Below are 23,797 nucleotides of genomic sequence, written 5' to 3'. Positions count from 1 at the left end.
TGCAGCTATTCATAAGACAGACACCGAGGATACCTTAAAATGCTTCACCAGGGAAAGCTAAGGAACGGAGATGCATAATGAAGTTCCCAAGAACCTAATCAACAAGAGTGTGTAGAAACTAGACACAAATGTGGGCCAGAATGCCCTGTTGGGAAGTCTCTGGCCCACCAGAAGAAAAGATTAAAGATGGGGCTAGAGAGATGGGTGGCTCAGTGTTTAAGAGTGCATAGTGCTCTTGCAGGGGGCCTAGGTTCAGTCACCAGCACCCACATCAAGAAGCTCACAGACACCTGCTACTCCACCTCCAGGGATCTAGTGCCCTCTTCTGGCCTCTTCTGCAGGCACCTGTAGTATTTTAAAAGTCTTAAAAGAATTTAAGTTTTGAAAGAATCCTTTATTTTGAACTCGAATTAGAACTCTATCAGTAAGTTAAATATAATCATTTTAAATCTTGAAACTGTCTAAAAAGAGTACACTTTATGGGGGAGAGAATGTGTATGCATAAGCATATATATACAGAAAGAAAAGAAAATGCACTGCTAAAATGTATATATTCTAATATATATATATATGTGTGTGTGTGTATATACATATATATATTCTGATGTGTAGACTTATTGAATTAAAACATAATGTCTCTTATCTTTTAGATTTCAAATGCACTGCCTTCTCATTTGCTAATATTTCATATTTACAAAGGCAAAGCCTCTACCCAAATTAATGGTAGTAATTAGCAGATTGGGTTTCTCACCACAGGCAAATGTCTGTCTTTTAGTGTTATAAATGAGCATTTAAGGGTGGTAGCAGCAGGTGGTATATTCTCTGAGAACAAAATGATTATTTAACATAATTTTATGAAGAAAGACATCCATATTAATTACCACTTAAACATAGATTATGTAAATAAATTCTTAATATTCCATTTTATTTAAGTTTTATTTAATGCTAATTTGACTAGCCTGTGAGAAACACTTGTAAAAGTATTTATTTGGCAGTTCTGCTTGGTTTTTACTCTGAAGATAAAAGAAATTATTAATTTTAGATTTAAGTGATGAGTCTCTCCATATTTGCTACAGGAGGTGTTTCGATCCCCGACATGTCTCACGTTGGAGGCCTGGTCCCCAGTTTGGAAGTGTCAAATAGAATTAACTTTAAAAAGAGGTGGTGCCCAGAATCCTGAAGAATTGGCTTCAGCAGTTAATAGCAGATGCAGAATGTGTCTAGGACTCAGGTTTCAGTTCCTTGCACCCACAGCAGGCAGTTCACAGTCACCTGTAATTCCAGTTCCGGAGGTCTGACCCCCTCTTCTGTTCTTCTTGGGTACCTGCACACCCAGATATAAATTCAGCTGCACACATACACAGACATATATGCACAATTCAATTCTTTAAAAAGTAAAATGCTCTTGCCTTTAGGTCAATTGGTGGTGTGTCCTCAGAAGGCTTCCCGTCTCACCATATGACTCCTCCTTTTCATACACACACCACCACGATTTGATAGGGCCAAGAGGGCCACTAGCAGAGCTGAGCCTTTAGTGTCATACCCTCTCAAACCATCAACTAAACAAAACTTACCCCCCCCCCTTTTTTTGTAGAAATAATCCTCTTCAGGTAATTTGTTGCAGCAATGCAAAATTGATGAACATGTTACTATAGTTGCATATTCGCAAACACATTGTTTATCTGAGAGTTCTAATCATTAATGTTTACTTTATTAATTGGCATGATTCTAATAAGACTTTAGGAGTTGCCCGTGGATGACTCTGATGAGTGAATGAGCCGAAAGAACGAACCTATGCAAATATCTTTTAATATCTTAAATTAATAAGGCTACCTTGGGCAATAAAGTATATAACTCTTGCTAAACTAAAAATCCTAGACAAATTAATTAGCCTTATTAACTTCAGTGTAACAGCTGCAATGATTGTCAAGTATGGATATTTTCATTTTTAGGAAATGTCCAGATGTCATAGTTAGCTGTCACTGTCAATTTGTCACAGTCTAGGGTCACCAGAGAAGGGAGTCTCTATTGAAGGACTGCATTGATCAGATTGACTTATAAACATGACCCAGAGAGAGGGTTGCTTTGATTGTCAGTTGATGTAGGAAGACCTGCCCAATTCAGGCAGCATCATTCCCTGGACAGTTGGTACTGGCCCATGTAAGAGAGCAAGCCAAACAGGCCAGGGATGAAGCCAGCAAGAAGTACTCCCGGTTACGGCTCCTTCCTTGAGTGCCTGTATTGGTGTTTGTCAATGATAAACTATCACCTGAAAGTATAAAGCCAAATGAATCCCCCTCCCCCGAGTTGTTTTTGAACAGAGTGTTTTAGCACAGCCATTGAAAGAGATTCCAAGCAACAGGGATAGCTTATCCTGGGAAACCTAAGATATTTGCCGCCTTCAACCCTGACTCTCACTCTCTAACTCTCTCAACTTCCATAGCTCCCTCAAAACAAAAATATCAAGATGTCCAAATGATAACTATGTTTCAAGCTTGTGTCTCTGGCAACTAATTATAACTAAACTCTAATCCTCAGGGAAATCCACACCAAAACCTCCCCTCAATTCCTTCTCTTCCCTTTTCAACTGCTGTAAGTTGACAATGTTTTCTTCTAGTTAGTTGTCACAGCATTAAAGTGTTTTCAGAAAGTTCCCAGTTGAACAGCGTTTCTATTGGCATTATGAAGTTCAGTGACTTGGAAGTGTATTTCTGTTTGTTTTGTAGCATTAGTGAAAAATCTTGTATGAAAATGGCACTATTCTCTTCTGTTTCAGGGATAGTTGACATATTGTTTCCATGAGGTGATGTCAAGATCCTGTGGCAAAGGATTAATTTTTTTTTAATTCTTCCCTTTAGCTGGATAAGGCCTAGCAGGAAACCCATGTTATACTCAACAGAGTTACTGAGGACTCAGGATTCAGGATATGGGGAGTCCCTAAACACAGCAACAGGTCACCGTGTGGTGCACTAAGCTAATAACATGAGGAAACTCCAGATTATGAGGAAAGACTCAATGGGTGTCTGAAACGAGGAGAAGTTGCCAAATAGGGAGTAACAGCTGACAGGAGACAGGGCCATCCACAGAAGGGTACGACCAGGCTGCAGTGAAGACAAGAGTGAGATGCAGGCATTAATAAGTCTCCTCCTGTCTTCTGTTGCCCTTGATCAGCAGAGAGATACTGGGTGCTCACTAAAGCCACTGACCTATGGTTTGTTGGTTTGGTTTGGCTTTGTTTTGTTTTTGCTGTTGTTATACTGAGACCAGATCTCCAGTAGCTCAAACTGGCCTTGAACTCTATGTAGCTGAGGATGACCTTGAATCCTTGACCCTCCTGCCTCCATTTCTCTGAGTACTGGGATTACCGTCATGGGCCACCATGTTTGGTTTTATATGGTGCTGAAGATCAAATCCAGGGGCCTCGTGAAAGTCAGGTAAGCAACTACCAACTGAGCTACATCCTAAGTTCCTACAGCTGTGTTTTCGATTAATTTTTATAATTACTGATAATTTTGTTTTCTCTCAAATGTATTAAATGCCAATATTTCATTTCTTTTCAAAATATCTATCCCATGTCCTTTTCTTCATTTTAATGTTCTTTCTTAAGAGTTTGTATGACATGTGCACTTTAAATATTTTAAATACTAGTGTCTTAGCTACAAATCTCTCTCTCTCTCTCTCTCTCTCTCTCTCTCTCTCTCTCTCTCTCTCTCTCTCTCTCTCTCTCTGGTGGTCATTTGACCTCACATTTTCACAATGCCTCTAGCCATTGTATAAGAAAATTATTTCTTAAAAATTAATTTTCCTCTTCTATTCAGTTGTTTAATGTATGTAAGTTTTGTGACTTCTGTGATGTAAACATAGAGTTTAAAACAGTTTAAAAATTCCTTTTCACATGTTGATGGATAAAAATTCTAAGAGAGTATGGTTTTTTTTTACTGCAACATTTTACTTTCATTTTTAAATTTATGTGTGCTTTACGTATCTGTGCACATGCCTGCAAGTGTTCTAGGAGGCCGGAAGTGGGCATCAGACTCCTAGAGTAGAAGTTACAGGTGGCAGTGAAAGAACAGTGAGTGCGCTTAGCCACTGAGCCATCCCTCCAGCTCTGGGTATGTTTTATTTATGACAAGCTGAGTCACAAAATGCTAAGCAGTTCACTGAGCCAGCCCTCAGTCAGAAGGGACGAAAGTGCCAAGGCCACAGAAGTGGAGGGAAGCTTACATAGGATCAAGACAGACATACGAACGGTTACAATTCTTCAACTCAAATGTCTCTTTTGATCTGTCTGTAGGGAGCTCCTCACAAGTGTATGGACTACTTCCAATTGGCTGCACTTGAGTTCTGGTCTCCTTCTGATTGGCCACACCTACACCACCATCTGAACTTATATGCTAGGAGTAGTGCTGAGAGACAGGACTCTATGGAGGACGTATAAGAAGGGCTTACTGGAGTGGCTCACCTCCCTCTGCTATCACCCAGCAAAATCACTGGCATGAATACACACACACACACACACACACACACACACACGCATACACAGAGACAGACAGACAGACAGACAGACAGGCAGGCAGGCAGGCAGAGACAGGCAGGCAGGCGGGCAGGCAGAGACAGACAGACAGACAGGCAGGCAGGCAGGCAGAGAGAGAGAGACAGAGACAGACAGGCAGAGAGAGAGAGAGAGAGAGAGAGGAGAGAGGAGAGAGAGAGGAGAGAGAGAGACAGAGACAGATAGGGAGAGAGAGAGAGAGAGAGAGAGAGAGAGAGAGAGAGAGAGAGAGAGAGTTTATCCCATCATCTTCTGCTTCTTATAGGCAGAGCCAGAAGCCCTTACCAGTCTGCGTAGGCCTAGGCCTCCATCCTGTATTTCTTAGGCCCACTACCATGAGGAACAAGATATCGTGTTCTTAACAAATTACCCTGTCTTAGAAATTCTGTCCCAGCAACATGACCAACTAAGAAAACAGACAGTTGTGAGAAATGGCTCGAGATAAGTGGCTGCCGTGTTTATAAATCAAACAAGGTTAAGGTCACTTATGAAGGCCAGCTGGTTCTGTGTGCTCAGGGAATCTTCAAACCCAGTCCCCGTTTGAATCCGTTTCAATGGCCTTGATAGCTAATTAGCTTGGCAATCTTTGGAATCATCTACTCCTTTATGATGTATTATTTGCATCACCTCTGAGTCTCTTTGAGAATGGAAATTGCTTGACAGCTCTCTCTGCCCCGAATCACACTGCTTTAATTGATGTAGATGTATCATTTTGGGATTCTGGTAAGAAAAGTTACTTTGAAGCCTGTCTCTGCTCATTAATCCCGGTGGCTTGCACTGAGTCCTTCCTTCCGTTCTTTCCATTCCCCACCCAGAGGGGGAAAAATTAGTCCAATGCACTTCCTGGGCTGAGAAATCCGGGCTCTGCGCACAGCATATGTACAGGGCTCAAAACTTCACTTTTTCTAATATGGCAACATAAATCTGTCTTCCGCTCAGTTTATATAAATCAGGTAAGGTGATCAACGTATCTGTCAGCGTCTCTAAGTTGTTAATCATAAGCATAAAGCATAAACTAGCTTCCTTGCTGTCAGAAAAACGTATGCGAATAATTCTTTGGCTTCAGTACGCTTCCAGTCAGTGTTGTAGCTTTGAACTGGGAGTTAAAGATAACCCAGATCAGAGGAAAATTATGACCCAGCTTCAGCTCTGATTCAGATCAAAGTAAGATGTGCAGCCATACTTTTGAAAATAACTTCTGGGGCTGGGGATTTAGCTCAGTGGTAGAGAGCTTACCTAGCAAGCACAAGGTCCTGGGTTCCGTCCTCAGCTCCAGAAAAAAAAAGAAAAGAAAAGAAAAGAAGAGAAGAGAAGAGAAAAGAAAAGAAAGGAAAGGAAAAGAAAAGAAAAGAAAAGAAAAGAAAAGAAAAGAAAAGAAAAGAAAAGAAAAGAAAAGAAAAGAACTACCAACATGTCTAGGAACCGTGCTTAATCTCTAGGATAACTGTGTTCTCTGCTGCACCCTGGGAAGCTGGGCTCCGAAACACAGTGCTCACCTCTCTCATCCTCTGGGCCACCTGCTAATTTGTTCTGCTCTAAGTGACAGAATTGATGCTAATATTTTTGTCTCTTTATCTAGTACATTAGCTTCGTGCCCCAAATGGCATCGCTGGAATTCTGCCTCCTGAAAGCATCAATAGTGAATTTTCATAAGGAAGTGGGAACGATAGGTAGTAGGGGGTTCCTGGAGGCCTGTGCTCTTTGCTGAAAAGGAAGTCTGTGTGGAACTTAGAGCCTGAAGCCCTTGCTTATCTCAGCATTACCTGATGCGGCCTCACATTAAGTCTTAGAAATATGGTTTAATTTGATTATTATTCTAGCAAGTCATTAGCTATTTTCCCTTTCACCCCTGGACTTCAGAGACCTTTTGCAAAGCCTGTTACAAATAAGTCAATCTGACAATCCATAAGCTGGCTTTGTTGTTCTTACAGTACTGACCAAAACAGCTAAATTAGTGAGGATGGTGCTTGACATGAAGCCTTGGAGGACCGCAGGGGTGAAAGGGATGTTTGAGGATGCAGAGAACTGTGTGTGGTCCACATGCAGCTCCTGCCTGGCAGGGGCCCCGCAGGGGCTCTGGTTCACATGCTGATTAAGCGAGCAAGGAAAATCTCATTTAAACCAACTGGGAAATTATAGTTGCCAAATTGGCAATTACTTCATTCGCATACATATCTTTCCCTGCTACACTTCCATCAACGCATGGGTCACTTCTGACCTTAGGGCTCTCTGCAATTCTTGATTTCCTTCTTCAAAAAAAAAATGCTGTCCTTGTTCATTTACTGGCAGGACTTCCAGCCTGACAGACCAACTGCAGAAAGCAAGCAAGAAGAGTGTCTTCAGCAGCCCCAACACAATGTGCCAGGAGCTAGGCTACAGCCTGCTAATGTTTACTTGGGCGTTCCTTCAATGTGAAACCTATTTGATGCATCTTCTTTGAAGGGGTATAGCCTCTACGTGCTTGGAAGGGCAGCATGCTAATATCTTCTCTGAAGAGCCCAACAGCCCTACCAGTCAGACTACGGCCACTCCAGGAGCTCTGACAGCCTCTGCCCTGCAGATCTAATACTCTGGCATGCAAGGTGGTCTGCTGACAGTGGGGAGAACTCTGCCCCACTCGCATGTCTTGCTTCTGCTATATACCCCATTGCACTACTTTGTCATTTGGGATGAGCCTGATTTGTTAAATGTTTTATTGACCCAAAAGTTTATGAGCATCTATTACAGGGGAGTCCTGGTGACAAGCGACAGAATTTAAAGGAGGAAATAGAACAGACATTGGTCAGCCTTCTCTGAGCTCCATACCTTATAGAGAAGACAGGTGAAGAAGAAGAAGAAGAAGAAGAAGAAGAAGAAGAAGAAGAAGAAGAAGAAGAAGAAGAAGAAGAAGAAGAAGAAGAAGAAGAGGAGGAGGAGGAGGAGGAGGAGGAGGAGGAGGAGGAGGAGGAGGAGGAGGAGGACGAGGAGGAGGAGGAGGAGGAGGAAGAGGAGGAGGAGGAGGAGGAAGAGGAGGAGGAGGAGGAGGAGGAGGAGGAGGAGGAGGAAACTGAGCTAACAGCTGTCTAGTATGAGAGAGCTTGAAGGGGTGTTAAGAAGTTTACAACAAAATTATGCTTCCTAGATCAGTGAGACCGGGAAGCATGCTTTAAAAGTTCTTGTTGGGCATCATTAAATGCATGAGAGGATATTTAGGGTCTGGAAGATGACTTGGAAAGATGGCGATGTAAGGATAGAGATAGAGATCAATATGGACAAAATAGTCATCCTGCGAGAAGATCAGGAGCCAAAGAGATCAAGGCATTTGAAAACATCGAACGAAATAAGGTCAAGACAGCTGTCTCAAGTCAAGGATGTACCCAGGGGAGGAATCAGAGTAAGGCCACCAAATCTGAGTGTCTGAAAGTGTCTTTACGTAACCTGCTACAGTGAGGACTCATCGAGGTGGCTGCTAACTAAAGAGGCTTTCTTCTGTATTGATGACATCAGACCTGTACATTTCTGGGCCCTAACCAAAGGTGTCCTATGAAAAACAGTGGCATGCAGATGGTACTCAATACATGTTTAATGATTTTGAAACTGAATGGCTTTGCCAAATAAAAATTACAACTCCATCCATTTGTAACGATTTTGCAATATGCAGGCGCAAGTTTCCTTATCGACCATCTTAACAAATAGTATTTTAGCTTTAAAAGCAGTCCTTTAACCTTTAGCAAAAGCCTAATTTAAAAGAGAAAAAAAAACCTTAAAGGCATGGAATTAGATGATTGCAAATTTCTAATGCACTGAAATATAATTATAAGCATATTGAATGGAAGCCCTATAAATAAAAATAACTCATCAGGTTACTTTCATAACCTGAGCAAGGCAGAGTAATTAAAGCAAGAAATTAAATTCTGTAAAATTAAAAATGCAATTCTGTATATAAGATTTAGAGATGAGTTTCAAGGAACCGACTGAGCTCGCAGCTTTGAAATGGTCAGATTTGCTCAAATTGTAGTCAATGCTTTTGCACTGTTTCAAAGACTGTCTTCTCTTGGCAAATTCTCCATGTCAAGTTTCATATCAGCTTGAATAATCTGTGCAACTTAAAAACTGTATCTGCGCACATACATGTGTGCGTTTGTGATATAACAGTTCTCGTTAAAGACATGTATCACTTTTTTTTTCTTTTATGAGTTTTTCTATTATTTTTAATTTTGTCTGTGATTATGTGTACTTATGTGAGTAAAGGTACCTACGGAGGCCAAAAGGTGGTGCCATATGTCCTGGAACAGGAGTTACAGGTGGTTGTAAACTGCCTGATGTGGGTTCCGGGAACTAAACTCAAGTCCTCTGAAAAAGTAGTGTGTACTCTTAACCACTAAGCCATCTTTCCCCCTCCTGGTAGAGCATCTTGTATTATGGAATACATTTCTTAGTTATAAACATCAGGCTACTGATAATGGCAGGCTATTCGTGCTACCTTTCTCAATGATGTTCTGGTTGAATCATTGTAAACAGTAGAAAAATAATTGAAATACACTTGGAGTACTTTTCTATGTATATAGGTCGAATACAATCCAAAGAGAGAAATGTAGAATGCCTAGATAGCAGCTTTGAAAGAACAGTTCCACTATAGTCTAGACAGCAGTTTTGGAGGAACACCGCATGGTAGTCTTGAGTTTAATGTGGACCAGCAACAGACCACGTTTAGGGTCTGGTTTTGGGTAATAAAGAGTTGTACTTGCCTTCAACCCCAGACTTGGCTTATTCATTACCATTTCATTCCAATCACAGTAGCCTATGACATGATGAGCCCTTTTTAATTGCAGCTTACTCTTCTATCAGTCACCTATAAAAGTATAATTTATTTGTCTGATGTAATTGTCATCTCCAAGGCTTACTGCTGATGAAATCACTCTTTCTAGTTCTTTTTGAACTCTGGTTAGCTGGCTCAACTCAGCCGTTCTGGCTCAAACTGACAGATTCGATCTGGCTTCTCTCAGCTTCTCACTGAATTGCTCTGCTTGTCTTCTGACTAACTCTGGAAATTTGTTCCCATCTTCTGGCTCCTTCCTCTCTGGCCTCAACTGCTTCTGCTTGTGTGCACTGAACTGCATAAACTCGCAAACTCACTCAACCCCACTGCACTGACGTCCAACTGACAGACTGAACCACCTGAACTCCTTCATTTTCCCTGTGCTGTTCTTCAATAGCTCTATTCCTGAGAGTTGGGCATAACCTACCTCCACCTCACTCTCTCAAATCTTTCTCTGATTTGTCACTTTGTCTACTCTTCAATTAGACATCATTGTTTGGGATTAAAGATGCGTACTAAAGGATTCCAGCCAGAAGGATTAAAGGTGTGTACTAAGGGTGTGTCTGTATTCCAGCCAGATCACGTAGACCTAGAAGATCTTTAGATGTGATATGAGCAGCCATATTGCTAGATTAAAATTCCTCTATAGTTACCAAATCCAGTCTTGGTATGTACTAAAAACTGTGTTCTGTCCAGCTTATTGTGGTGTGTGCTTTGAGCCAGAAATTAACATTTTGTGCACCAAACAGCAAAAGGTGGGAATAGAGATGTCCATTCATCCTTAAATTAAAAAATAGTTGATTATTCCACTATCATTATTTCCTTGATAACACTGTGATTATAAAGGCTTAATCCTGGTATTCAAAAGGACAGTATCCTTCACCAAAGAAAACCGTTCAAGATTGGTAGATTTAGGTTATAAAATAGATCCCAAGCCAGTTGGGAGGATCATTATGAGCAGCATTATCAAGCTAGGAAAGAAACCAAGAAGACTGATTTATCTAGGGGGAAGTTGAGTTGCCTCTACACAGTGGCAGGGATGCACAGATGAAATGTCCCTCTGAACACAAGAGTGTGACTGGGGTGCCTTTTAGTATGTCACTGCCCAATATCACTGTTCAGTGAAAAACACAGATAATTCTATAAAGTATGAGACCACTAATAATTCAAGGTTTCATTTATTTGTTTAAGGAATATTTGGGAAGTCACTGGATTCCATGCATAATTCTTCCACCAATAAAAAACTCACATTACAACCAAGGTTTGGGAAACATTTCAAAGGAAGGGTTAGAAAAAAAAATGTAGTACTCAGAATTTGAGGAGGAGTGCCATGGTACAGTGTCTTCAGGATACAACAAGACTACTACATACATGAACTCACTAAACACTGCATGCATGAACTCACTGCACCTTGCATGCATGAACTCACTGCACATTGCACACATGAACACACTGTACATGGCATGCATGAACTCATTGCATAATGCATGCATGAACTTACTATAAACTGTATCCTGCATACATGAACTCACTGTGCATAACATGCATTAACTCATGCACACACACTGCATGCATAAACTCACTGAACACTGTATGCACAAACACTACACACATGAATTCTCATGAACGCCCACTGCACACATGAACTCACTGCATACATGAACTCACTGCATACATGAACTCACTGCATACATGAACTCACTGCACACATGAGCTCACTGTGTGCAGCATGCATGAACTCATATACACACACTACAGCGACAAACTCACTGCACACATGAACTCACTGCACACATGAACTCACTACACACTGCATGCATGAACTCACTGTATCTGTGGTTGCTTTATCAAGACCTCCATGAGGTTTATGGGGTCTGTCAATATTCCATCAAGAAGAGAATGGCCCATGAGGCTTCACTCCACTCTGAGAAACCAGTGACAGTTAATGCTTGAGTGTCACTTTCTTCAGTGGTGTAACCTCCTATCCACCACAGGTTACCCAGGAACACACTAAACAAACACAAAAATAGGAGGTGGGGTTGCTGAGAAACTAAGGTCTTAGCACCAGAAGGATGGAGGGTTAAACAGCATGACCAGGGTTTCAAAAGGACTGAAGTTTATAAAATGTAAAACTACCAATGATTAACTGAGTAATAAGGATAGCTTCTGATAAATGAGACCTGAAATTGTTCTTTGGTCTCCATATATGTATACATGTAAATATATATGAATTCTCACATACAAATGTACTCACATGCACAAGAACATGCATATAAACACATGTATGATATTGACTCTAAGTCATCCCTGGGGTAAGCCTTGGTCCCTTCCTCACTATCAGAAGGGACCAAGATGCATTTTAGAGAGCTCAACAGTAGCAGCCAGACTTCTCAGGTTACCTTCTGTAAGCAAACCCAGCCAAGCAGTGCTGGAATTCACTAGAACTCATTTGGAAAGTGGCTCCAGTTTACTTCTTATGAAGCCTTTGACTGCAAAATTATCAGAACCTTTGGTTCAAATACTGTTTTAAAGAAAATAGACATCTTTTTTAAAAAAAAAATAAAAAAGCCAAGAATGTCACTGAGACAAAATAAGTCTAGTATACATCTAATAATAGTCCAGTTTTATTGTTTGTCTTCCATAACCTAACTGTAAGGCCCTGTTGCAGAAGACACCATTCACTTATGTCATCAAACATGAGGAAATCAAGCCAGTCCCCAACCAGAAGCTTCACCTCTACTTACTATATTCATGGTGTTAGACGGTTCATGCTCCTGGAGGAGAACAGTAATCAATAGTGATTCTCCCACACCAACCCTGTGACCCACGGCAGTGACCTGCCTACAACAGACACTGGTGGAATAATGGTACAAGTGTTATGGGAGTAACCGACCATGTTGTGCTTACATTTATGTGCAGATAAACCACACCTGACACTGTTACAGTGGCCAAGAACCTGGGACTAGATAGATCTAGGGGAAAACTACTGTTATTATTCTGCTAAAGAGAAATAGCAATAAAATGACTCGTAAGGACATTCTACCATGCCACCCACAGATCCGTGCTTTGCCCCACCCTCATCAGAGAAGCTTCTTCTTGTAGCAGATGGGAATTAACAGAGACCTACAACTGCACGATGTGCGGAGAGTGACAGACTTTACAGCACTCGGTCCTAAATGGGATGTCTTCGTCCAACCCCAAGGCTCAGAGAGCTATGAAGAGGAGGTAGAAAGATTGCAAGAACCAGAGGAGATGGATAATTCCAAGGAACAGTTTCTTCCGGACACGACAGGACCGATACACATGTGAACTGACAGAGAATGTGACAGTGTGCAGAAGACCTGCACAGGTTCAAACCAGACAAAACCCCGGCACTGAGAAGGGGAAGAGGACTCAGAGTCTGCCCCTTACCATAAAGCTATTTTCAACCGATACCTGCTCAGAAAGGAAAGTCAGTTTTCCCCAATGGAGTGTCATTGGATATGTCAACTACATGTCCAGGAGTACTTGGCCAACACAAAATGTTTTGTGACAGGTCCCCAGACCTTAGCACAACTGATAACATGTTGGAGGCACATTCTGACCTCAGAACCCATTGTGTAGGCCCCAATGTCGCCAAAATGGAAACAAAGAACTAACCCAATGGTTCTCAACCTGTGGGTCATGACCCCTTTGGGGACTGAATGACCTTTTTTATGGGATGCCTAAGACCATGGAAAACACAAATCACATTATGACTCATAACAGTAGCAAAACCACAGTTATAAAGTAGCCATAAAAATAATTTTATGTTTTTGGGGGGTCACCACAACATAAGGAACTTTATGCATTAAAAGGTTGCAGCATTAGAAAGGTTGAAAACCACTGGCCTAAGCCAAAGACCTTGTCCATAGTTCCCGGATCCAAGCAAAGCCCTACGCGTACTAACCTTGCTTTGACTTTTGTAGCTTTGCTTCTCCATAACTCTTCTTGCCAACCGAAAGGTGTCAACCAGGATGTGGGTTTTGCAGCTAAAAGAAAAGTGGGGCTTGGGGCTGCATTATTTGGGAATGTTCCCCTTGAAGTGGCCAGTGGACGATACAAACTTTCTATTCCTCTTAAAGAATGTCTGTGTGTGTTCTCTGGTGGACTCACCCCGCAACAGTTTCTTTGGGAAATTTTTGCTTTGTTTAGTTTGGCTTGGTGAGTGAGTTTATCTTATTGTGACTCCTTTGTTTGTGTGTGTGTGTGTGTGTGTGTGTGTGTGTGTGTGTGTGTGTGTGTGTATTTCAATGTTTTTTGGTTTGGGGTTTTTGGTTTTTTGGTTTTTTGGAGAGTGAGAAGTTGGATAGATAGGGAGATGAGGAGGATCTGGGAGGAGCTGGGAAAAAGGGAACAATAAGATCAAAATACCTCGCATGAAAATCACCTTTAAGTTGAGAGAGAGAGAGAGAGAGAGAGAGAGAGAGAGAGAGAGAGAGAGAGAGAGAAGAGGAGAGGAGAGAGAGGAGAGAGAGAGGGAGAGAGAGGGAGAGAGAGGGAGAGAGAGGTTGTTATACAAAAGAGGGGAGGGCCTGGAGAGATAGCTCAGCAGTTTAGAGCGCTTGCTGTTCTTGCAAAGGACCCGAGTTCCAGTTCCCAGCACCTGTATCAGGTGGCTCAACCCAGCCTTTAACTCCAGCTCTGACTCCCACGCTCCCCTGCAGGTACCCACCTACCCACACTGCATTAAAAACAAAATTAACTCCCCACACAAAAAATATACATCTCAGCTGTGACACGGGCAGGAGATGGGCACAGAAGCCAGTATTCTCCCTGCTGAGCCTCTTTGGGTGGGCCCCATCTGCCAGGACCCTGCCTCCTTCCCATGGGGCCACTGCCCTGTGTCTCTCCAAGTGGAGCGGAGGCAGGGGTTCCCTCACTGCTGCTGAGTCTTTAAACTGTTCCTCACTGGTTTCCCGAAGTCCTGCCTGCCCCTCATGAATTTCCTCTCATTGCTAATTTTTCTATTTCTTCCCTGTTAGCTAAAGGCAAAAGCAGGAAGAGTCGGCCACAAGCAGAAGCCTTGAGCATGTCACAAAATCATCTCTAGGCTTCTAGCACAGAGTTTCTACTTTTCCCCTGATCTTTTCTCACAAGATCTTTCCTGTCAGCACCTTTAATTTTACTCCGCGTGTTTCCATTTTGTGGTGCTGGGGATTGAACCAGAGCCTGGATGGCACACAAGGCGACCGTTAGACTGCTGGGCTGCAGACCCCACCCCTTTCGTGCCGCACTGTTTAACTGTTTCTACTTGCAAACTTTGTGCACGCAATTAGAACTGAGAAACAAATGCGCAATATTATCTGAATTCAGAACTTTTGTTCTTTTAATTATTTCTTACTTTTTTTTTTATAGCTTTAACTTGCAAAAGTCTTCGCAGTGACTTCCTGTAGCACAGTTTTGGTGCATTCGGCTTGGATGCATGTAGGCATGTAACTCATCAAAGGCTCAATCCTCCCCTACCCTTCTCCCCAGTTGCTTTTCCTCCACCCCCATTTTTTCCTCCCCATTTCATGCACTCCTTTAAAAGAAAAGATTAGGGTCCCCCATTGACTGGAACTTGTATGTACAGTTGTGTAACCTCTCCCGGAACATGTCTCCAGTGTGAAAACTGAATCGTGCTTCACTAGCAGTCATGGATGGCCAACAGGTCCTTGTTGAGCTAGAAGTGGAGCGTCATGAGCGCACACACACACACACACACACACACACATTCCATTCTGGGCTGGGCTGGTGCTGATTTGATCTTGCCCAGGTCTTAAGCACGTACTCACACCGTCTGTGAGTTCACATATGCAATGGCCGCATCGCCGTTGGCTGGTACGGTTTCACTGCAGGCCTCTACTACCTTTGGATCTTATCTTTCTGCCTTATCCCCTTGCCTTAGAGGAGGGGACGCAAGATACCTCTGAGCACTCAACCGCCTTTTGTTCTTGGCCTGTTGACCCGTTGTGAGTCTCTGTGTTAACCAACAGGTAGTGTAAAAGGAGCTTCTCTGTTGAGGGTTCACGGATGCACTGATCTATGGGTATAATTATAAGAGCGGAAGGGGGAAGTTTATTGCTATGTCTAATTAGTAGAATAAGAATATTATCGAGCCGATACCAACCTAGAAACTTCATTCCTATTGGCTAGCTTTTGAGCTGCTGGAATGTGCTGTGTACACTCCCAGGGAAGGAAAAATAGCCAACGGTCTTAGCAGCTGTGATCGTAGAAACCTACAATAAGTAGTAAACTACTATAGACTTGCCAAACTGGTCTGGCAAGACATGCCCACTGATGAGATAGTGGCATGAATGCTAGGGAAGTAACCAAAACATTTTCTGCCTGAACTTAAGACGCATTCCACAGGAAGAAACTCATACTTGGTACCATTAACTGGACCGAAAAACCTATGACTGACTAGGTCATAGGCCCTAGGGGAGAACCCCAGCACTAAAATCAACTTAATTTTTACGTAAACAATTTGATGCACAGGTCTATTTTCAGTTGTCACAGTCTAGAACTAAAATGTATTAAACGCCTATGACGATGAGCATTGAAAGAATTTAAAACTGCAGACATTGAGTCTCTTGGGCTCACATGCGGTGGGAATCATGGACATGTTTTACAGAAGAATACAGTGAAGCCAGCACACCATTCAGGCCGAGTCAGGTTAAGAGAATTTCTATGCTGCATCCACGGAAGAAGAGTGTGCATGAGGGGGTCCAGGACAAACCAGAAAAAGCCATAACCATGTAAGAGAAGAGCCAAGAAGCAAATAGGGAAAGAGAATCAAACTGATATCAGGAACAGGAGAAACTTCCCATGAATTATTCGTTACAGAAAAGAGCATATTTCACATCCCAAGGCAGTTAACTTCACGGATTGTTTTTCAGGTCTGTGTTATCGTGGCCGCTCCCTGCTGACATAAAGGGGAGCGTTTGCTTCTCAGGAAGTTCGGCCAGATTTCAGTTCAGCATTAAAGAGCCCTGGCTCGGATTCCGCTCCGGAAGCGGTGTGCCACTCGGGGTCTCTCAGGCTCCTTTACCTTGACTATAACAAGGACTAGCTGCAGCTCAGAGCGACCGTGGCAATCACAGAAGACGTCTGACGCAAAACCTTCTCTCCGAAGCTGCCCAACCAATGTTTGTTTCTTCCTTTGCTTCCCGTCTGTTATCTCTAGGATGCAGCGTAAAAAACGATCGGATGCCGAGAAAGACTTCCTAGCCCTCCGTTGACAATGCTGGTGAACTGCTGGCTCTTGTCCATTTTATTTCTAACCCGTGCCGTTGACTGACAAATTCCTCTACAAAGGATGGGGAATGTTCTGCTTCATAGCCCAGGATATATGCTTTGTGATCTCCTGATTGATTTTATTGATTTTATTTCACACTACTTTGGTCATATTTCTCAATTTAGGGGTTTCTTCATACCCTGCCATTTCAATAGTTTAATAAAAAACCCCTAGAGCTGTGCAGTGTATCAGAGTGGTAGAGACTCAGTTCTCTTCGGTAGGAGCACTTCCTACAGGGAGTCAGAGAGCTAGCCTAATTGTGCACACTGACGCCCGTCACAGAAATGACCTCTGATCGGTCTGAGGACAGCCCGATTTACAGGTACTCTATAGCCCAGGCTGTGCCCCTTTGAAGATGCTCTGCAGTATATTTGAGGCATACATGGAAAAGTTAGTTCAGTACGTCAATCACCTCACTCCATTTTGCACAAATTCTTGTTCTACTGAGTTCTGTTAACTTTTCGTGGGGTGGGGGTGGGGGTGTTAATTTATTTTTGAGTTTGGATTTTTTGTTTGTTTTGTTGGTTGGTTGGTTGGAGGGTTGATTTTTGCTTTTGTTTCTTTTTTTTTTTTTTTTTTTTTTTTTGCATGCAGCATTGGACAAATTACTAGTATGTTGTTGGTTTTAGAATTGATAGAAGGTGTTTAAGTTTGTTTTAAGGAGAGTACAGAGACTACCCGAATCACGTGGTAGAATCATTTGGGGATTTTCATCTATGGTTCGGAACTTAGATAGGAAAAATTGGTCACTAACTCCAAGTAGAGAGTTGTAATAAATGTCTGTAACACCAGGGAGAGTGAATGCAGACATATATTATAGAAGTTATTAAGGTTAAATAAAAATCTGTGGCTCCGGGTAGAGAGTTTGACAGATTGAGATATTTTGGGCTAAAGTCCTGGTTTGATGTGTTGCTTATTGATACTAGAATTGATAAAAGGTATTTGGTTTGTTTTATAAATTACCCCGCTAAAGGCCATATAGCTCGTTGATGACGGCTAGCGAGGGTTTGTGGTTACTTTTGATATCTACCACCACAGGAAGCTCAGATTCTCTTAACATGGGCTCCACAGGAATTTTGGGTTAATTTCCTGATATCACAGAGTACAAAAGCCTATCAGGCTCATTGTTTAGCTTGCTTCCTTTTTAAAAACTGTTTAGTCTTCAAGATGGGTGTGACTTTGAGTTTTATGGTTATATTATTACTCTGGGAGAGAGTACAAGATACAAGCTTTTCTGGTTTAAGAGTAAGGAATACAGTATTTTGGGAGAAAGATTTTGTCTTTGTTTTTAAAAAGTGTGATTAGGCTCTAGAAACCTCACAGAGTCATACTGATCAGATTTGATAGAGGTAGAGCGCCTGAAAAATTTATTTAGGAGAATCAAACAAAAAGATATCTCGATTCTAAACTTTTGTCTTGAGAGTTGTATTTTGCAGAGTGTGCCTACTTGGAATCCTGGTCTCAAGGATTTTCAGCTGGGTCCAGTCAGGACACATCCTGCTACAGCATTTGCTTCATTCTTCCTACCCCCTTCCCCCAAGGATATATCGACGCCCATGTACAGCTTGAAGAAGTTATAGAGGAGTCATCACCCCAATTCCCTGGACTTTGGGAGGCTGGAAGTGGTTACTCTAAAGTTGTTTTTATGAGAAATTTAGAAATGATTGTAATTTAACAGGGAGGAGTTAGCTAGATTGAGTTATACAGTCGTAATCTTATTTGTTAACTAAGCTAAAATCATATCTTTGTTTTGATATAGAATTTATTTGTTAAAAGAGATTAAAAGTATAAGGTTTAGTCCTTCTATTGATGTCATTACAAACTTCTGAGTTGATTACACCTGTGAGTTAAGATTCAAATAGCAAAGTCATGGCTCTGAGTTTGTGAGAGTACTTTCAAGATAAAATTTAGGATATGGAGACAACAGTCCAGATTGTCTTATATAGGGAGATGGTTTTCAAAAACGTCAGAAATCCACAAAATTTGAGATTTAAAGTTATTTATCTTTTGTTGAGACATATCTGCTCCTAACAGGTACCCTTTGGTGGATTTAATAAAGAATTTGAACATCTCTACCTCCAGATGAGGCAATACTTTGTGGCTAGGCAGCCACTGGACAAAACTGCCTGTTTCATCTACAGACTAATACTGTCCAGAAAAGGACAAATTATGCAGAATAGTTGACTGATAAACTCTGCCAAGACAGAGTGATCAGCCCTTCAAAATCTGCATTTCTAGATTCTGTCAGTTGATTTTTGGGCCAGAAGGCTGATGACTTGCATGCACATGATGCTAACAGGGGACTGTGCTAGTGGAGATTTGTCTCTACAACCTCTCAGTTCTAGAAACCGTGTTAGGCTTCCTATGTGTATAGATATTTGGTCATTCTCAGATTTCTGACAGGGTTGAAGACTGATTATAGTCTCATAGCCCATCACGCTGTTTAACTCTGAAAATACATATTTTATTAGATAGCTATCAGATAGTATACAAGCTAGCCAAGATACATATTTCAAGCCTTTCTTAAGCTGTAATGGATAACTAAATGTTCTGTTTTACTGATATAGTGAGAGACTGGGTGTTGAGAATGTGATATACTTTACAAATTGTAGAATGGTTAAAATTGTACTCAATTTATATATAAGTGAAAAGGCTTTTAACTGGACAAAAAGGGGGAAATGTTGTGGTTTGCCCTGAAGTTATCTGTATTTTGATGCTAATTCCACTGCCCCAAGGAGAGCTGCCTAGTCACATACTCAGGAATCAGGTGACTTGATCAGAACCTTTTCCACATTGAATTTGTAAAGTACAGGTGAGGGGCAGGTACAGGATAGAAGGAGGCCTGTCACTGGAGGAGAAGGAAGGATGGGCGGGAGAGAAGTTTAAAGGAAGAGGAGGAGACGAGGAGAGAGGAAGAGACAGGAGGGAGAGAGGAGAGAAGCCGTGACAGGACAAGATGGCAGGTGATGTTAAGATTCTGCTCTGTGTATTTACAGGTTGTTATTAATGTTCTCAAGGGATGGATGGTACCGGGCTTTGTATGTTTAAGTGGGCAATTACATCTTACCAATTGGGTCAAAGGTTATTGTGTTGTGTGTTCTTTAATGTGTAGATTTAAGTGTAATGGAGTGTGGGGTGGCTGGTCTGGGCCACCACGGAGTTGGGATGTGTTTCCGCCAAGATATCTAGCAAATACCTTGGACACCGAGGTGTAGACCCAGCGGGGTAAAAGACCAATACTACTTTTTTATTTTTTATATTTTTACAACAACACTAGTAAGATATCTTTCTGTACTCTGTTGATTCTGGTAAACACGGTGTGGCCTGAGAACAGGCTGAAGGTACAAAGGCAGTGAATAAACAGTGGAAACTAATGCGATGCTGTGCACAGAGCTAATGTTAGGTGCAAGTATACAAATATCAAGAAATAGCGTGCGCACTGCTCTGCGAGTTCATGCATGTTCATGTGTGTTCATGTGTGTAGATTGGTGTATATACATGGAGGCCAGAGAACAAACTCTACTACTGTTATCCAGCTTCATTCAAGTTTGTTTGTTTGTTTGTTTGTTTGTTTTTAAGACAGACCCTCTCACTGCCCTTGTCCAGCAAACCCCAGGAATCTGCCCTTCTCTTCCATTTCCCTAGCACTCAGACTAGGATTACATGCATGCTCTACCATGCCTGGCTTCTGGGGATCAAACCCAGGTCCTTATGCCTTGCAGGGCGAGCACATTAACAACTGAACTCTCTCCTTAGCCTTTTGTTATTAAAAAGTAAATCGAAAATGCAAGTTTCAGGGTGTCGGGAACCTAAAATTCCCTGACACGAAGTCCAACCCAGCTCCAGAGAGCTGCAAAGATCTTCTCACCGCGGCAGCCTCCTGGGCAGCCGGATTCCAGCCATCAGAACAACCACGCAGGCAGTGTCATCCGCTCTGGGAACACGGAACCGCCCCACAGCAAAGCCCACGGGTCAGTTGCTAAAATGCACTGCTGACATTTTCATATTCATTAGAAGTGCTGACGAACTGGTGGGCGTGGCCATTACCGCCACGGCAGACCCAGAAGGGTTAACTTTCCAGATTTCAAACTGTTTTGATATCTTTATTCACTAAAAATATCTCCAAAATGGAAATTCAAATTCAGAGGCTTACTGCTGGAAGTAATAATGGGACTAGGAGCTCCACGTCCCCCAATAACCCACTTAGGGGCCAGTCAGGGGGCAAAGGAGGGGGTATGGGAAAGGTATTAGTCATGCATACATGGGCCTTATTTTTACCTGGTGGTATTTTCTGAATAACATTGTCCTGTGTATCCATTAACATCTTTGATGTAAGGATGGTCAGACGGAAGCAAGGACAGATCTAGGGTCAACATAACCATGCTGTTAGTCATCTTGGGCCGTCTATTAGGAACAGTTGTAAGAAAGTAAAGAAAACAGCTTTGATACCCTAACAATAGTCCGGTGGTTTCTCCTGTTGGACAGAGCCTGCGGCAAACACCATTTAAATTACAAATTCACTGTGGGAGCCACCGCGCTTGCTCAGTTCTCAAACAGGCTGAGATCCGCTGAGCCTGGGAGACGGCGCAGACCCCGTGCTGCGCACTCTGAACCCATATCTAATGATGAGAAATGTAAGAGGCGAAAGCTATTACCATCACACCCCTGGGGAGAGAATAGACTCAGTGACGTCCACCTGCTTCAAGGTCGGGCATCTGGCACCAAGTGTACTAACTCCAAACTCCACGCATTCTCAAGCACTTCAAAGCTGATTACCGACTTCTATAGAGTAAGCAGCAGAAGACAGCTCCAATTAGTGTTTAAAATAAACAGCACAACAGCAGCGATCTCTGGGGCATAGATGCATGCCAGTAAGGCCAACTCAATGATGCTGCCTCTCTCTCACCATTTGACAGCCGCGATGCTCTGGGATGGATGCTACACATGTACACATTTTCTCCCTCATATAGATTCTCCTGCACCGTTTGTTTGAAACCTGATGACAATGTACAAGATTTGTTCCACGAGGTTCAACGTTACACATTTTTAAATGTCTGGGTTAGGTGGCTCATCCTGTAATTCCCCAGCACGTGGAAGGTAGAGGCAGGGTTTAAGGGTTTAAGGGTTTAAGGTTAGCCTGGATGTGGTGGCTTGTTGAGAATGGCACCATAGGCTCCTATACTTGCATGTTTAGTCCTCAGGGAGTGGCACTATTTGAGAAGGATGAAAAGGTTAGGAGGCGTGGCCTTGTTGGAGAGAGGCCATTGCAGATGGGATTTAAGGTTTCAGCAGTACCGTGACTGGCCCCGGTACTCTCCCCTGTGATTCAGGAAATAGCTCTCAGCTTCCGCTCTAGCATCGTGTGAGCCAGCATCGTCCCTACCCTGAAGAAAATGGACGTACATAGGAACCGTAAGCCAGCCCCAATTAAGTTCATTCTTTTATAGAGTAGCTGTGGTCATGGTATCTCTTCACAGCCATAGCACACTGGCTACATCACTGGGCTGTGGAGGGAAACTCTGTCTTAAAGAAGATAACTCAGAATATTTTGTCTTGAACAAACCAACAAAATTTCTTCATGGGTCTGTGAAATGAAGGATCACAAACAGGTCATAATGACTTCTGTAGGGAAGAAAAGTATTTTCGAGGTTATTACGTACTTTTTCATCTGGCTGTGTCTACTTTGCACAAATTCAAAACCAGCATAAAGAAAAATATTAAGCAATTAAACAGTGCAAATAACTTCTGTGTTATGACTTATGACAAATTAAGTATTTGTAGGTAATTTCATGTTTCCAACAGGAATGCTATAATTCTGAACCAGTATTAAAATGAAATAAATCTTATACTCTGCTAATTCAGTAGCCATCATATATTACATTAGTAAAGTAAGCTAATTCAATTTGTAGAAAGGGCTATGACATATTAAACTGCCTCTCAGAAAATGAGGAGGAGGAAATGATTAAGTCAAAAACATCATTATCAAGGAATAATTATTTCAGCACATTTTCAGTAGGAGCCCACCATCTCTTTTTTTAAATGGACCTTAGAGCTCTATGTTGGATATAAAATGTGTCATTTCAAGAATAATATTTTTTAAGAGAATTTGGAAAATATTTTCAAAATACAGGTAAAATTTCCCATCCGAGAAATATTTTTTGGTCTTCTGTCTTGGATTAGATTCACTGCTCTGAAACCCAAAGGGAGCTTGTTTCCATGCAGAATAGTGTTATTACTAATGGAAGAAAGCTATGTGACTGGGGGGAGGGGCAACTCAGAGGTTTAAAAAAAAAATGGCTGTACAAACGCGACTGTACAGTATGATTCCCAGAACACACAGAAAGACAGACCTCCTGTCTGTTTTTCTCTGGGTCAGCATTCTGACCCTGACCTTCAGAGACCTAGGAGAGTGCCATCTAGCGTCCGTTTATCTGGAGCTGTCAGGTGTACCTCTCTGCTGGTATACATCTGAAACCTCAACATTTCTACAGAGATGGGAGAAGCTCACTGCAGGAAAATGCAACAGTAAGTGGACAACAGCCCTGCCTCAAACAAGGTAGACGGCTCAGATCACCACCCGAGGTTTTCTCCTGACCCCCGCGCTGATATGCAATGGCCTCACACTGCCCTGACCCCAGCCCTACCCCTAGAGAGAGGAGTAGGAGAGGGAAAGAAGGAAGGAAGGATGGAAGGGGAGAGATTTTTGAGAGGAAAATTATGCATAAGTGAAAATCTGTCGAACGTAAAATAATCTTACCCACCACTAATGATTTCTGTTCTGAGTAGACTCTTTCCTCAGTCTTCATTTCCTTCCCTCGACACAGCCGTCTGCGGATGGGCATCCGATCCAAGACCAGCAACATGAAAACCACGGGGTTTCCAGGGTTCAGGTTTTTTTTTTTTTTTTTTTTTTTTTTTTTTTTTTTTTTTTGCTTACCTCAAAAATTTAATCGGGAAATTCAACCAGAGCTCTAAACAAAGAATTTTTTTGTTTTTGTAAAGAGTAACTTGGTGGCTCTCTAGGCAAATGTCTAAACAAATGTGCTACATAATTAAGTGAAAAGCTGACAACCGTTTACAGGCGGATGACGCTGCTGGGAATTTATTAGAGGAGCTGGAAGAACCTCCTGTCTCCGTTCCCTGGGTCAGC

General features: G+C 42.1%; 1 long non-coding RNA gene across 1 annotated transcript; it reads right to left on the bottom strand.

The window, feature by feature from the left end:
• Positions 1 to 373: 373 nt before the first annotated feature.
• LOC147999466 (uncharacterized) lies at positions 374 to 23,797 on the bottom strand. The gene is made up of 2 exons (XR_015643631.1): positions 23,405 to 23,797; positions 374 to 1,324 (listed from the first exon to the last, which is right to left on the bottom strand). It is a non-coding gene; the product is annotated as an uncharacterized LOC147999466 (long non-coding RNA).

This window comes from Rattus norvegicus, chromosome 19, assembly GCF_021556685.1.
Source record: "Rattus norvegicus strain SHRSP/BbbUtx chromosome 19, alternate assembly SHRSP_T2T, whole genome shotgun sequence".
Classification (NCBI taxonomy): Eukaryota; Metazoa; Chordata; class Mammalia; order Rodentia; family Muridae; genus Rattus; species Rattus norvegicus.
The sequence above is the reverse complement of the archived record's forward strand: the minus strand, read 5'-3'. Positions and strand labels throughout refer to the sequence as shown.